This window comes from Triturus cristatus, chromosome 3_1 (genome assembly GCF_964204655.1).
Source record: "Triturus cristatus chromosome 3_1, aTriCri1.1, whole genome shotgun sequence".
Lineage (NCBI taxonomy): Eukaryota > Metazoa > Chordata > Amphibia > Caudata > Salamandridae > Triturus > Triturus cristatus.
The window spans coordinates 1,166,403,251-1,166,418,554 of NC_140583.1; the positions used below are offsets into that span (position 1 = coordinate 1,166,403,251).

Sequence of the window (15,304 nt, forward strand, 5' to 3'; positions counted from 1 at the left end):
ATTTGTAATATATGTATAGCTAAAAATGTATGGAAGAAGACATGGGCAAATAAGTGTCTAAATACAGTATTAGCATCAGCAGAGGATTGCGGTCGCAGGACTTATTTATAAAAAAATTCATGTGGGGGCTCCTTCCCCCCCATGCTGCCCTGGGGACCACTACCTCCCCGGGGCTTTAGTTTAATGAGGTGGGGGGCCTCGTGGGCCCCCCAAGCCACGGGGACCACCACCTCCATGGGGCTCCAATAATAATAAAGAAGTGTGGGGGTGGCTCCTGCCCCTCCCCATACTGCCCCAGGAACCACCACCTTCCTGGGGCATTAATTATCTAAATACAGGGGTCCGTTGCGGACCCCTGCGGACCCCCGGGCCCTGGGGACCACCACCTCCCCAGGGCTTAAATCAGTTGGGAGGGGGGCCTGGATCCCTCGATGGCCTTGGGGACAGCAACCTCCCAGGGCCGGCTCGCGCAATGTCCCGAGGTGCCCACCCCCGGGATTTTGCCATTTGCTATGACAGGGTGGGAGCACGGCTCCCGCCCTGCCATAGCAAACACTGCTTTGCTTCTTGGAAGTGAGAGCAGGAAACCTGCTCTCACTACCAAGAAGCAAAGCAGAATTGGTTTTGGACAAGGAGAACTGCATGTTAGCACGTTTGCAGAGTGGTGTAAAAAGGGGGCATGGCCTCGGACCACTCTCAGCAATCCAGCTGTGTGGAGCTTACTAGAGATAACAGGAGAGCTAGTTGGTCCCCAGGGACCCTCAGGAGGCAAGGAGACTTCATCCCCTAACCAGGAACGTGCCAGGAGGCATGGTTGCAGAGTGGTGGAGAAAGGGTGTGTGGCCTGTGTCCACCTCGCCGCAATCCCACTTACTGGAAGTATCAGGTAGGCTAGTTGGCCCCTAAAGACCCTCAGCAGCGAAGGGGACTTTAATCCCCATCGAAAAGAGCGTGTCAGGGAGTGTGTTTGCAGACTGGTGGTCAAAGGGGGCGTGGCCTGCTATGAGTACTTACCAATTCTGCTGTGTGGAACTTATTGGAGATAATGGGGGGGGTTAGTTGGCCCCCAAGGCTGTCCTCGGAGGTCAACTACCCCTCCTGTTACCTCCAGTAAGTCGCACACAGTGGGATAGCTAAGAGGTCTTCGGAGGCCATGCCCTCCCTTTCTCTACCACTCTGCTAATGCGTCTCCTGGCACACTACTTTTTGGGGGATGAAGTCCGCTTTACTCCTGAGTGACTTTAGGGGCCAAGAAACCCTCCTGAAAGTCCTATGCATCAGAATTCCTGAGGGCTGGTTGGAGGCCCGGCCCCCTTTCTCCACTACTCTGCAAACGCGACTACCAGTTGAAGAAGCTTTTGCAATGTAATAGGCTTCGTATTTGTGGGAGCTAGAGCTATTGGCGTTTTAAATGTAAAAGTGTTTTATTAATGTTTCTTGGAGTGGATGTAGGTTGTGTGTAGTGCAATTATGGTGTATGTTGTGCAGTGAAATTATGTGGATAGAAAGTATGTGGTATTTAGTGTATAGGAATTATGTAGAGTGGGATTATATGTTATGGAGAGTAATTGTGTGGTATGATAGTCTGTGTTGTGGAGTTGTAACCTCAGGTTTAGTCTTCCTTGTTTCCATAGAAGCTAAACTATAAACTCAATGAGACAAAAAAAAGAAGGAACCACTGACGAGCATTTCTGGACCTCATTGGTATGAGCAGGGCCACTGGAATGCTGCACCAACTTTTGCACAATTGTACATTTTGAGCATTTGTCACATAATCTATCATCTGCTGCAAAATCTGGAGTTTTGAACAAAAAACATTATTTCTAGCTCAAACGGCTCAAACATTACCAAAAATGCAGCGACAAGTGTTACAGCGTGGTGGAAGCCCCTTTGCAAACCAAGAGTGGTCACCTGTTACTTATTGCTAAATGTGGGTATTAAATTGGTACCAATGGTGTGTAACCACTCTTGCTTCTTTATGCACCTCTCTTGCCCCTTTCTGCATTTCTGTTGCTTTTTTTTGCACTTTTTGTTCTTTTTCTGCACTTCTTTTGCCTCGTTCTGCTCATCTCTTGCACTTCCTGCACCTCTCTTGCCTCTTTCTGCACTTCATTTGCTTCTTTCTGTATCCCTCTTGCCTTTTTCTGCAGCCTTCTTCCCTCTTTCTGCACCTCTTTTGCCTCTTTTTGTACTCCTGTTCACTTTCTGCACCTCCCCTGCCTGTTTCTGCACCTATCTTGCCTCTTTCTGCACCTCTATTGCTTCTTTCTGTACTTCTCTTGCTTCTTTCTGCACCTCTGTTGCTTTTTTCTGCATCCCTCTTGCTTCTTTCTGCACCCTTCTACGCTCTTTGTGCAACTCTCTTTCTACACCCCTCTTCCCTCTTTCTGCACCCCTCTTACCTCTTTCTGCATCTCTGTTCCTTCTTTCTGCACTTCTCTTGCTTCTTTCTGCTCCTCTCTTGCACCTCTTGTGCAAATGTCTGCACCCTTCTTCCCTCTTTCTGCACCTCTTTTGCCTGTTTCTGTAACGTTCTTGCCTCTTTCTGCAGTTCTCTTGCCTCCTTCTGCACCTCTGTTGCTTCTTTCTGCACTTCTTTTGCCTCTTTCTGCACATCTCTTGCTTCTTTCTGCACCTGTTTTCTCTTTCTGCACTCATCTTCCCTCTTTCTGCACCTCTCTTGCTTCTTTCTGCAACCTTCTTCCCTTTTTTGCATCCCTCTTGCCAAAATCTGCAGTTTTTTTGTCATTTTCTGTACCTCTCTTGCCTCTTTCTGCACCTTGCTTGCCTCTTTATGCACTTCTCTTGCTTCTTTTTACACCTCTGTTGCTTCTTTCAGCAATTCTCTTGCCTCTTTCTGCACTTCTCTTGCTTGTTTCTGTACCTCTCTTGCATCTTTTTGCACCTCTGTTGCCTCTTTCTGCACCTCACTTGCTTCTTTCTGAACCCCCTTGCCTCTTTCTGAACCTCTCTTTACTCTTCCTCCACCTCTCTTGCCTCTTTCTTCGCCCCTGTTCCCTCTTTCTTCACCTATCCTGCCTCTTTCTGCACCTCTCTTGCCTCTTTCTGTACCTCTGTTGCTTTTCTGCACTTATTTTGCCTCTTTCTGCACCCTTTACGCCTCTTTCAGCACCTCTGTTGCTTCACTTGAGAAGAGGTGTGGTGCAGCGGCCAGGGCGACTGACGCCAGACACTGGGGATCATGGTTCGATCCCCGGCACTGGTGGCAGGTCAGCCCAGCACCATGTGACTCTGGGCAATAGCTCGCTTAATCTTCCTGACGGCCCCCAGCGCCGGGATGCCTACGGGTAGTTGTGCGCCTTACAAATACTGGATTTACATTTTATTTACCTTCTTTCTGCACTTCTCTTCCTTCTTTCTGCACCCCTCCTGTCTCTTTCTGTACCCCTCTTACCTCTTTGTGCACCTCTCCTACCTCTTTCTGCACCCCTCTTGCCTCTTTTTCTCCACTGCTCTTGCTTCTTTCTGCACCTCTTTTCCAAATGTATGCATCCGTCTTGCCTCTTTCTACACCCCTCTTCCCTATTTCTCCACCTCTCTTGCTTCTTTCTGCACTTCTCTTGCTTCTTTCTGCACTGCTCTTGCTTCTTTCTGTAACTCTCTTGCAAATGTATGTATCCCTCTTACCTCTTTATTCACCTCTGTTCCCTCCTTCTGCACCTTTCTTGCCTGTTTCTGCACCTCTCTTACCTCTTTCGGCACCTCTGTTGCTTCTTTCTACACTTCTCTTGCCTCTTTCTTCACCTCTCTTACCTCTTTCAGCACCTCTGTTGCTTCTTTCCGAACCCCTCTCTCTGTACCCCTTTTGCCTCTTTGTGCACCTCTCCTGCCTCTTTCTGCACCTCTCTTGCCTTTTTCTGCACCTCTATTACCTCTTTCGGCACCTTTGTTGCTACTTTCTACACTTCTCTTGCCTCCTTCCCACCCCTCTTACCTCTTTCAGCACCTCTGTTGCTTCTTTCCAAACCCCTCTTCCCTCTTTCTGTACCCCTTTTGCCTCTTTGTGCACCTATCTTGCCTGTTTCTGCACCTCAGTGGCCTCTTTCTGGACTTCTCTTGCTTCTTTCTGCAACCTTCCCTTTTTCTGCACCTCTCTTGCCTCTTTCTGTACATCTCTTGGTTCTTTTTGCACTGCGCTTGCCTCTTTCTGCACTCCTGTTCCCTCTTTCTGCACCTCTTTTGTCTGTTTCTTCAACTCTCTTGCCTCTTTGTGCAGTTCTCTTGCCTCCTTCTGCACCTCTGTTGCCTCTTTCTGTACCTCCTACCTCTTTATGTACCCCTCTTGCCTGTTTTTGTACCTCTGTTGGCTCTTTCTGCACTGCTCTTTTGCAGATTTCTGCATCCCTCTTGCCTCTTTCTCCACCCCTCTTCCCTATTCCTATACCTCTCTTGCTTCTTTCTGCACTTCTCTTGCTTCTTGCTACACTGCACTTGCCTATTTCTGCACCCCTCTTCCCACTTTCTGCACCTCTCTTGCCTCTTTCTGTACATCTCTTGTTTCTTTTTGCACTGCGCTTGCCTCTTTCTGCACTCCTGTTCCCTCTTTCTGCACCTCTTTTGTCTGTTTCTTCAACTCTCTTGCCTCTTTGTGCAGTTCTCTTGCCTCCTTCTGCATCTCTGTTCCCTCTTTCTGCACCTCTATTGCTTCTTTCTGCACTTCTCTTGCCTCTTCCTGCATCCCTCTTCCCTCTTTCTGTACCTCTGTTGCTTCTTTCTGTATCTCTCTTGCTTCTTTCTACACCTCTCTTGCCTCTATCTGCACCCTTCTTCCCTCTTTCGGCACCTCTCTTGCCTCTTTCTATACCTCTCTTGCCTCTTTCTGCACACACAAGGCTACTTTTAAACTGATCTCAGGCTCAGCAGTGCACACACGCAAGTGCAGAAAATGTAGTTTTAATCCCCTTGCCCTATTATGTACAAGGGCCTTACAGGGGAGGTCATACCAATCCTAGGGGTTCCCCAACCCATAGTGTACCCTAGTGTGTGTAGGTATTTTCATATAATTCTAAGTGTATTTCAGCATAGCGCTGGCTCCGGGCCTGGTTAGGCAGAGCCCAGGGTCAGTCAGAGTCAGTTACCACCAGTACCAGTCAGCAAAAAGTTGGGGGATGACTTTGCAACAAGGCCTCTTTCTGCACCTCTGTTTGTTATTTCTGCATATCTCTTGCTTCTTTCTTCACCTTTCTTCCTCTTTCTGGACTTCTGTTGCCTCTTTCTGCATTTTCTTGCTTCTTTCTGCGCCTTTCTTCCTCTTTATGCACATTTCCTAACTCTGTAGGCATAGTTAGAAATTAGCATTTAAAAACCTTAGAAATTCACTGAAAATAATATAGGTTTCAGGGACGGTATAGTTAGAAATTAGCATTTAAAAAACCTTTGAAATTCACTGACAAAAACCATAGGTTTCAGGGACGTTATAGTTAGAAATTAGCATTTTAAAAACCTTAGAAATTCACTGAAAAAAACACAGGTTTTAGGGACGTTATTGTTAGTTGGGCATTTCACTCATACAAACCAGAGACATTCGGCCGTTATAGTTAGTAGAGCTAACTATAACTCACGCCCCTGCAATGCACTGCTGATTACGTCACATATTTCATCATTCATGACATGGTCAGTGACATTACTGATGACATCACTGATGACATCTCACCCTCTAAACTCACCCACCCCAAAAACCCTAAAAATACCCTTACCACCCGATACCGTTATCCTCACCTAAATCTCTGCACTAAACCCTAAACACACCTCTACCACCCAATATGCTTACCCATCCCAGAAACCTTAAAATCACCCTTACCACCCAATACCCTTACCCATCCCTTGACCCTAAAAATACCTTTACCCACTTATAAACCCTTAAAACACCCTTACTCTAATCCCTAATAGATAGGTAGATAGGTAGATAGATAGATAGATAGATAGATAGATAGATAGATAGATAGATAGATAGATAGATAGATAGATAGATAGATAGACTTACCTGATATACACTTACCATTTCATTCTAAAGGCATGCATTTTAAGGCATACGCAGTGTGGTGAAGGCAATGCGTGATAAAGGCATTGCGTGGTAAACAATGCATAGTAAAGGCATTGTGTGGTAAATGCCACATTGTAAAGCTGTTTCCCTGAGATTAATTTCAAATGAATTTTAAAAAGCCATTGCCAAAGGAAGTGACTAGAAAACCAGCTATCTTACATAAACTGAACCAGGTGATAAATGAGACAAACTTAGACGTTTCCTCTAGATCTAAGGAGATGGATCTCCCAACAGGAGAATTCCCACAATGCACACATGGGTTGTCAAGCACCTGTAACCATAAAGCATGGCTGGGAAGGAATTCTGAGATCAACAAGTATGAGACACACGCTACTGCAGGTCTAGCTTGAGCACCTATCCTACCGAGAAGTCCTGTGTCATAAAATAATTTCTGAGATAATATTAAATTTCAACCTCATGGAACGTAACACCTTAGAGTTTAACCACAAGGTTAAGAATGCACTGAAAGCAGCCGAAACAAAATCTTGCCATGTGACAATCTGCAAATTATAATGGTTGCGACCGATGTATATGAGAGAGGAGAAGAGTGCCTTAAACTGTGCTGTACCTTATCTACTGGTAGATTTCATGAAGCATGGTTGCTTATACTCTCATAAAAAATTATTTCCCAGGCACCCATAGACAGTGAAAGTAGCTCTACAGCCAAAGAGGTAATTCAAACAACAATTACTCACACCATAGCGATTTCATCACAAGTTCTAATTTGGAGCACAGAATAATTACTTTCCCTAACCAGATGCAACACATAAGGTTTCACATGCACACTTTTCTGGTGTAAGGGCACAAGGTACTATACACCTACTGAAACAGTATGCTGTTTTTCAGGTTAAGTATCACATGCCCTCATGTCAAGTGTGAAATATTTTTGCAGTTCTAGCCTTTTGGAAAAGACCATATTGCAGCCTGGGTCCTGAAGTTTTCTTTTGCCATCAATGATATGGTCCTGTCTACCAGCATCGAAAATGCTGATCAGTAAAAAAGAGGACGCGTGCAGGTGTCACAAACGACACAGGGGCACATCGGCACTGTCTCTGCATTAGTCAAAGAGGGGAGAAGGATTTGGTGATCCAAACATGCCTACGCCAGGTGCGCACACATACAAACACGCATCCATCCTTTACGGGGGAGGGGTTCATTTGTCCAGTACTTCCAGGGTTTTAAGTGGGCCGGGTCCTACCAGTGCTCAGCACCAGGCATTTGTAAAAAGCAGTTGTTGAGACAGGTCCCCATCGGGGTCCCCATTTTTGCCCCCACTTTCAGGATGAAAAAAAATCTTAACTCTGCAGCAGTGCCTTGCTGCCTTCGATGCAACTTCAAATCGACTCTGTATACTTATTTCACAGTCTCATCACTTCAGAACTGAATGATTTTCAGATTATATACAACGAAGCTATAGTCTTGGCTTGTTGTTGGTGTACTGCTACTTCTTGTAATATATATGTGATTGCAATGACAGAAGCAGCAAACCAATCAGGCGGGGCACACTATGCTAAGTACAGATTTTTATCTTGCATGTTTTTAAGGCCCACCCTTAATTACATTGGCCAGCGCCCCTTTGAGAGACCCTCCAGTTTCGTCATCCCACTTAAAGCCCTGAGTTGTTCTGTTTGTATGGTAAAGGTATGTGGCATCAAAGCATCTCCGCGCAGGAAAGCCTCAACATTTCTCCATTTCAGCTGTACGTATAAGGACCCAAAACATGCACAGAGACATTAACAGACCAGACACAGTATCATGCTTTCCAGTGTCTGGGCAGAAAAAGTAGGGCAGACGAGAGAGTGCTAAGGCCTGAAGGAGAAAGAGAAGCACAGCTAACATGCAAAGTCTCAACCATCAAAAAACTCCCACTGGAATGGCCATCTTGAAATGAAGTATCAGTTCCTAAAAAGAACATAATAATTTAGCTATGTAATGAAAATCTCAATCTGAACATGTATGGGGAATGAGCACTTGTAAGTTACAGACGTAGGAGTTAAGATGCATATATGCACACAAACACCCACCCTAGTATTTTTGGGGATCCTTTCAAGTAATCTCCCACAAATTAATACCTTCAGTCAGGAAGATTCATCAACAGCGTTTGTTACACTAAAGGCAGGAATAAAGCATGTGTTGTCCTTACCTGCTCAGAGGTAGCAGGATGTAACACACAACAGCAAACAAGGTAATGATGGCACCACCACAGTTGCGTGCTCAGGATGCCACTGGAAGCATGTTGCTCCCTGTTGACCCTCGTCAAGTAGACCAAAACTGTCCTGGGATTGCTTGTGTTCCAGTTCAGATGGGGTCTGGCAGGGCAGGCTGGATGTTTCCATTGGAGCAGGACAAATGGTGATTTGCACATGCCTGGTTCCGGTCTGAGATGTTATGGTGGGCAAACAAATGAGGAACTGGTTGCAGCCCAAGGAACTACCAGTGGCTGGGAATAATTCTTGAATTCAATCCTTCACTTTTTCGTACTCTTTAATGAACACCCACACACAACAAAAGGCCCACATCTGCGCTGTAATGGGACACATAACGAACATTTGCAGCCTACAGTCAGGAAAGTGATGTGGCCCTGGTAGCATCCAAACCAACACAAAAGAACAACACACAATTCTAACGTCAGCCTTACAGATGCGTCAGTCTAGATTAAAACAACCTGCTATAATGAAAAACAATCATTGCTTTCTCTTTACAGTGTATGCATGCCACAATAATTTCAAGGTGTGAGGATTCTGACTACTTTTGAGTGTGAAAATAGTGCAATGGAAGGACACAACCCCTCCAATAGGAACATTGTGAAATCACAAATGCTCATTGAGGGGACCAACACAAAAATAGGCAGGAAAGCCATCAAATCAAGAACAGAGGCCTGAGATACACTATGAAGCCATCCAATCATGAGCTATGGGCTGACCCAGTGCCCACTCGAGGTCATGTATTTGAAACAATAGTTTTCTGTGTCTGAAGGCGAGACCTAAAAACAGACAGCTAAAGCGCCTACAGCCAATACCTACAAATTGACATACTCCTGTGCTTTCATGTGTTTGGTCCTCTGAAGGCCACAGTCCAACGGCAACATATAACTGCAACTCTTGATCCTACAGATGAAGAGTCATGAGGATACAGTCACAATGAGGTTCTGCCTAGATATAGGATATTAAATATTTCCAACTCAGGTGAAAGCATCTGTGGGAGTACTGAGAACCAGGCCCAGATTTACTAACTCTTTGCCCCTTCCAGTACAAAACCTATGATTGACACCACACACTCACACTTTCACTAAAGTGCAAGGGTGTGTGCGTTGGCACAAGGGAGCCTAAAGTACTCCACTAGGGGAGAGAGCAACAGCACCATATCTTAGCAGATATGGTGGTGTTCTGTTTTATCTCTTTCACGCAATGTGATACAGTGATTTGGTTGCTGAGCTGTGTTTTGCGAAAAGTTAGTATATTTGGTCTCCAGTGCAAACCAAGTGAAATTAGGAGGTGTCTGACTTATTCCTGCTGCATGGTGGGGTTGCTACCCTGGTAGACCTAAGACTCCATCCTACACACTGTCATTGTCCGGGAAAACGTCACTACAGGGCTCGATGAGCACCTTTGACTTCTAAGTAGTAGTGTTTCTTTAGCCCTGTGAGCATACGCTTCGACTCACTCTTTTAACAAGGTTGTTGGTGTTGCACAACTTCACTTCTCAAACTTTTCAAACTGGTTGCACATGCTAGCACTCTGCACATTTTGGGAAGGCCCAAGCATGGGTATCCAAAATATGTCCAGGAAGGACGAAAAACTAGTTGCACATTCTATTGCAAGTTCGTGACATTAGTAAAGGGAGAAACTGGTACCATAGCAATTGAAATTAAATCTCAACAAATAAAACAGTGGTCCTCTGAACAAATCGAAACATCCTGCTACGTTAGGTGTTGTGTGTGGGATCCCTAAAATGTATGGCTCCACTCTAAACATGGGAAAACGTTTGAGTAACACAAATAATTCGTTACGAATGTAATAATTAAATTTATGTTTGGCATGTAGTTTGCTGCATCAATTTCAATTTATGTTTTCTTCATTGCAGGTGGTCACACTTACGAAGTCATTGAGGAAGAACAGTTGATTACATAAATCGATCGGGGCTGCTGACACTCGTTTCGTCTTGTCTGACTTTATTAAGGCTGGAAACAAACGGTTGGTCGAATATCAATTATAGCTTAAAGAAAAATGGTTATTTGTTCATATACCCGGTAATAGAAGTTATTTACATATTGTTGATTTATTGAACGTACAAAATTAAATATTTCATCTGACAAGCAGAATGGCATGTTGGAGGTAGTAGAAGCTGAAAGATGTATGAGAGAAAGCATTCCAGTATAAAGGATGTAGGTTCAGTAAATAGCTGATGTTCAGTATAGTGCCAGGCCAAGATACGCCATCCGAATATATGGTGAGGTGGTTCAGGAGTGCACCATCTTGAAATTGATGCACCGAACTACATGCCCATCATAGACTCCATGGTTACTTTTGTAACTGAATCTATGTTTGCTCTAATCTTTTTCCTATATGTCCAGAAAAGGTGTTTCAGGATATCTCCATACCGTATGTTCAAATACAGTTAATATAAATGCAACTAAATTAAAAATCAACAAAAATCGGCAAATGCACCCTTCTGTACCCATGTAGGACACTTGTAATTTAAGTTGATTTTAAATAAGTCAAAGCATTTAATAAAAGGAACCAAAATGCTAGTTTGTGGCCAGGAGATATTGTCTGCACATAACAATCAGAACATAAACAAATGGTTTACTATTGTGTAGCCAGCATGCTCCATATGTGCCGATCTGTAACTTGCTCTTTACATGTGTCTGCAAACTGCAGACAGCCTGGGAATTGACGTATAGACATTGTCCAAGCGAAAAGCTTGTCATCTTTATGCAATTAGCTTCTTATGCTACATGGACCGTGAAACATTTAAGCCAGAATCACTATTTCTGAAGAAATCCATGGGGATAAACATCCTGGGCATTATTCACAGATGTTACAGATAAAAGTATTAAAAATATGTTTTACTAGAAAGTGATTAGGCAGGAAGACTCCAGATGAGACTGCTAGTACTTGAAAAGGTTGCACATTCTCTCAAGAAGGCTTTCTAGAAATGTGCATGGTTAGCTGGGTGAGAATGAATCAATGAATGAAGTAACACAGTTAAGTTATTCGTTGCTCATTGCTCTGTGGCCATCATTACTTCAGCATTATTTTAATAGACTAGGATCTAGAAAATGATGGAGGTTTGTGTTAAACTGTCGAGTAATTGGCAGACAGATAAGTGCCATCTCACAATTATTTTCCATAAACTTTATACAGACTTTGTGAGATAGCTTATGCTCATCACAAAAGGATTGAGTTGGTTATGGTGCCAATTCAGTGATCACAGTTACGTGCATGATTGAAATCTATGACAAAGGCAATATCTATGGTATTTTTAATATGAGTAGCATATGTTAAAGCCAATAAGCATTGAAGGCTATTTTGTTAATAAACTCTGTTAAATCCTATCAGGAGGCATGTTGTTACCAAAGTTGGGGGTTAGAAGATTTAAACTGTGATAATCCTTGTTAGCCACTCATAAGAACGTTGGATTCTTCACTGACTGTAGTTTTGTATTTATGTGTGTTTTATGATTGTATGCTTGACGGCTGTCTTGGAGGAATCTTATGCCTAATACAGTAGGCCTGGGTTGGTGACTGTTGGACTTGGTCCTCTCTGCAGGGTTGGTGCAGATCGGAGCTTCCGAATCCCCTCTACTTCCACGGACGGAGTGATCTCACAGTCACACACGCACACACACATCACACACTGGTGGGGCCCATTACACCAACATTCATCCTACCACTCTTATCCGTGCCATGTATAAGGGGAAACACATTCTGATACCTAACCAATCTGCATGTACTTTGAGGTCAACGGCATCAACTAGTTGCTTATAAATCTAGCGAAACATTTCAAAGAATATGCAAGTAAATTCAATAATCATGACAAGAAAATAACCACCCGACACAGAGATTCAAACAGAATGTTCGTTTAGCTAAAATTGTAGGAAAAGCCAATTAAATGCAAATTCATTTCTCTCATATTTACCTATTCTGTCTAAATGTCAGATCCTAAGTCAGAACCGGTCCTCAGTAGAAGAAACAGAGTGTCTTGTCGTCATGTAGAGTCTCCGTCCTCTCCGTCAGCATAGGGACCTCGGATCATCAGTTCGGGAAGAAGTGGCCCTAGACCTCTCTAGTCTACTAATATTTATACTAAATTTACATTCTGTAATGTTACATTTTTAATATTCAGAACGGATGAAATGGCGTAAATAATTTAATCTTGGTACATTTGCGATATAGTGCAAGATTTTCTCACACTTAGATTGTCCCAAATAATGAATAGAAAAATTGAATGTCCATGACTAATTCGATACTTCTACGGATGTCTTTTTAAGATAATTTGTATCCCAGTGGTGGGATCATCAGTTCATAAGTTCAGCATTCGTATTCGAAACAAATTTTATGTTCAGGGGCTCTTGGCATCCGTCCTGGATTTGTCGTCATGATCATGGCTTTTCAGTTCATCAGAAGTGCAAGGTCACAGGCAGCGCGAAGCCTCTTTGCAAAATGTCCATCTACTCGAATGCAGGCTGCGGGTGGTAGCCATTTTCTGGTAGGCCACATTAGTCAACTTAAGTGAAAATAGACATAAAACAGAATTACTGCACAGAAATGATTATACAGTGTTATTCCCCAGCTAATACCCTTATGTGTATGTATTTATCTAGCCATTTGCGACATCAGAAGCCATTAATGCATATTAATTATAAGCGCAAAACACAATAACATTACATAAGCAACATCTATTTCTGTCAGTTTGCTCACCAACTTAGTTCACTTATTATTTTAGCCATGCAATAGCATTCCCACGTGTGATTCTCTTGTTAATAAGGTTGGTTAGACAAGACTCGACAAACTTTTAATAATTAGTAATTAATCAGTAGTACTTTTAATTATAACATGCGAAAATGAAACAGGTATTCGGTTTTAAAGAAAAAACCCTGCTCCATCAATCCCCCCTTTGGTGATATCTAACCACCACAAAAATCAAAACCCCAAAAATCAATTTCATTTCCCCTTTTGGAAGAAATTCAAAATATCTTCTTGTTCATTTTTCAAACCCTTGTTTCCATCTCATCTTCCTTCTTAGTTTCTATATACATGCTTTCTCTTAGCTCTTCTAATTCTATTTCTTGTAGATCTCTTTCTGGTTTCTTTTGTCTCCTTTTAATATTTTCTTTTATGATTTTCTTTTTATTTCTTCTATATCTACAACACATACACCCTAATCTAAGGATCAATAATGCAACAATTACACAGGTTAATGGAAATAATATCTTACCAAAAATGGTACTACCTATTTTAGCTATAAAATTCTTAATAGCAATCATCTTATTAGCCATTCTAGTCCAGATACTTTCAGTTTCCAGTGGTACTAATTCTTCATGCAAATCAGTAATATTTTTGATATAAACTTTTAGATCTTTACTTTCGTCAGGAATGTAAGTGCAACAATGTTGAAATTTCAGCATTCCACAGACTCCACCCTCTTTTGCCAAAAGAATGTCAAGGGCAAGTCGATTTTGCATCGCCATAGCACGCAAAGCAACCATTTCTGTATTAACCAAAAGAAAGCCTCCAGCGGTGCTTGTTGACAAGCGATCCACCACTGTTGACAGCTTCCGAATGCCAAATGCATTCAAAGAAATTCCCACTGCTGGAATTAAAGCTCCAAAAATATTTCTTACAATTTCTGTCCATGTTTCTCTTCTATAGCGTGTTAATAGATTAGTTTGTTCAGCATCATCTACTCTATCCATGTGAAAAATCTTTGGAAAGACCAGGCCAACATAACATGTACCAAACCAATGGTCAGGCAAACGGTAATAAGCCTTGTTCCCACAAATATAATACACTCCCGGCAAAACTGGATCTTCTCCTCCTCTAAATCCCCATCCGGTTGCAATAAAGTATGTATCATGGCACTCACTAGTCCCTATGAAATAATAATCATACTGGGATCTCTTCCTGGTAATACACAGTTTGCCTTTCTGTGGGGCATCTATAGCCATAGTTGGACTGGCTCCATTTTTCAACTCCTTTTCTTTCTCAATATCCCACATTGTGTCACTCATTTTATGCCCTTCTGCTTTCTTGTGCATGTTCATCCTTCTTCTCTCAACCATGTCTAGAAAATTATTTTCCTCTCCCTTCAAACTGCAAGTTAAATTGTTTCTAAAAACATATTCTAAGGTTAATTCTTTGGTTTCTAAAAAAATCTCACCTAAAGTGTTAGCTTCTTTTGCAGGATTCAGTGCTTTATTCATAGGCAGTTGCCAAATAATATTATCTACATTAGACATATTATAATCTAATTTACCCAACTGGTAAAATATACTAATCAACACACTACAGGAAATTCCATACGTAGCCGAAAGATGATGATAAGTCACTCCTTCCGAAACAGAGGCAGGTAATTGCATACAAACGTAGCAATCCCTTACTTCCATTGTCTTTACGTACTCATACAACAATTTAGAAAAAACATTGCTAGAAAAATCATGAATCGACCTATCCTTATGTATATGTACATTGCTAGTTCTAGTTGGTACTATTTTCTGTGAACTTTACCCTATATTAGTTCTGTTCTCAGTATGACCTTCTAAAGTGTCTATAGTGACTCTAAATGAAATCAATAGAGCAAGCACGCTCCAGAGCACCATTAATAAACCTGTACAGCAGCAGCACATCTTGCACCATCTTTTCAGAAAGGTACATCTACTTTTATTATTGTCAGTGTTAACCATTTTGTTAATTTGACCGTGTCTTTTGACTTAGCCTCTTCTACTCCTCTACTGAACTTAAGGGCAGCAAGTACCCAACAGATTTTTACAATCTACTAATTTTAAAATCGCTTCTTTTCTTTTCTTCTCCAAGACTTCCTTGGATTTACTCAATTTGGATTTTCATCACTTTTCACTGTCTCTTCATCATCATCAAACTGTATCAGGTCCTGAACATCCGTCTCTTCTCCAATGTCGGACAAGATAACTCTCAGGATTCCCACAGCTTCTTCTTCAGCAACCTCTTTCAGTAAAGCTTCCTCTGGACTTCCTTGACTGTCTGCCTCTTCTCCCTGTTCA

General features: G+C 42.4%; 1 protein-coding gene across 14 annotated transcripts in view; it reads left to right on the forward strand.

Annotated features, from left to right (window-relative positions):
* The window catches only part of PKNOX2 (PBX/knotted 1 homeobox 2), a 3,737,380-nt gene that overhangs the window by 1,711,076 nt on the left and 2,011,000 nt on the right, over positions 1-15,304 (forward strand). For 12 of the 14 annotated variants that reach the window (XM_085646078.1, XM_085646083.1, XM_085646080.1 and 9 more), the window contains one exon: positions 10,148-10,257. The exons of the other annotated variants lie outside the window; for them this stretch is intronic. The gene's annotated coding sequence lies outside the window, so the exon portion shown is untranslated. The remainder of the gene's footprint in view (positions 1-10,147; positions 10,258-15,304) is intronic. 14 annotated transcript variants of the gene reach the window in all.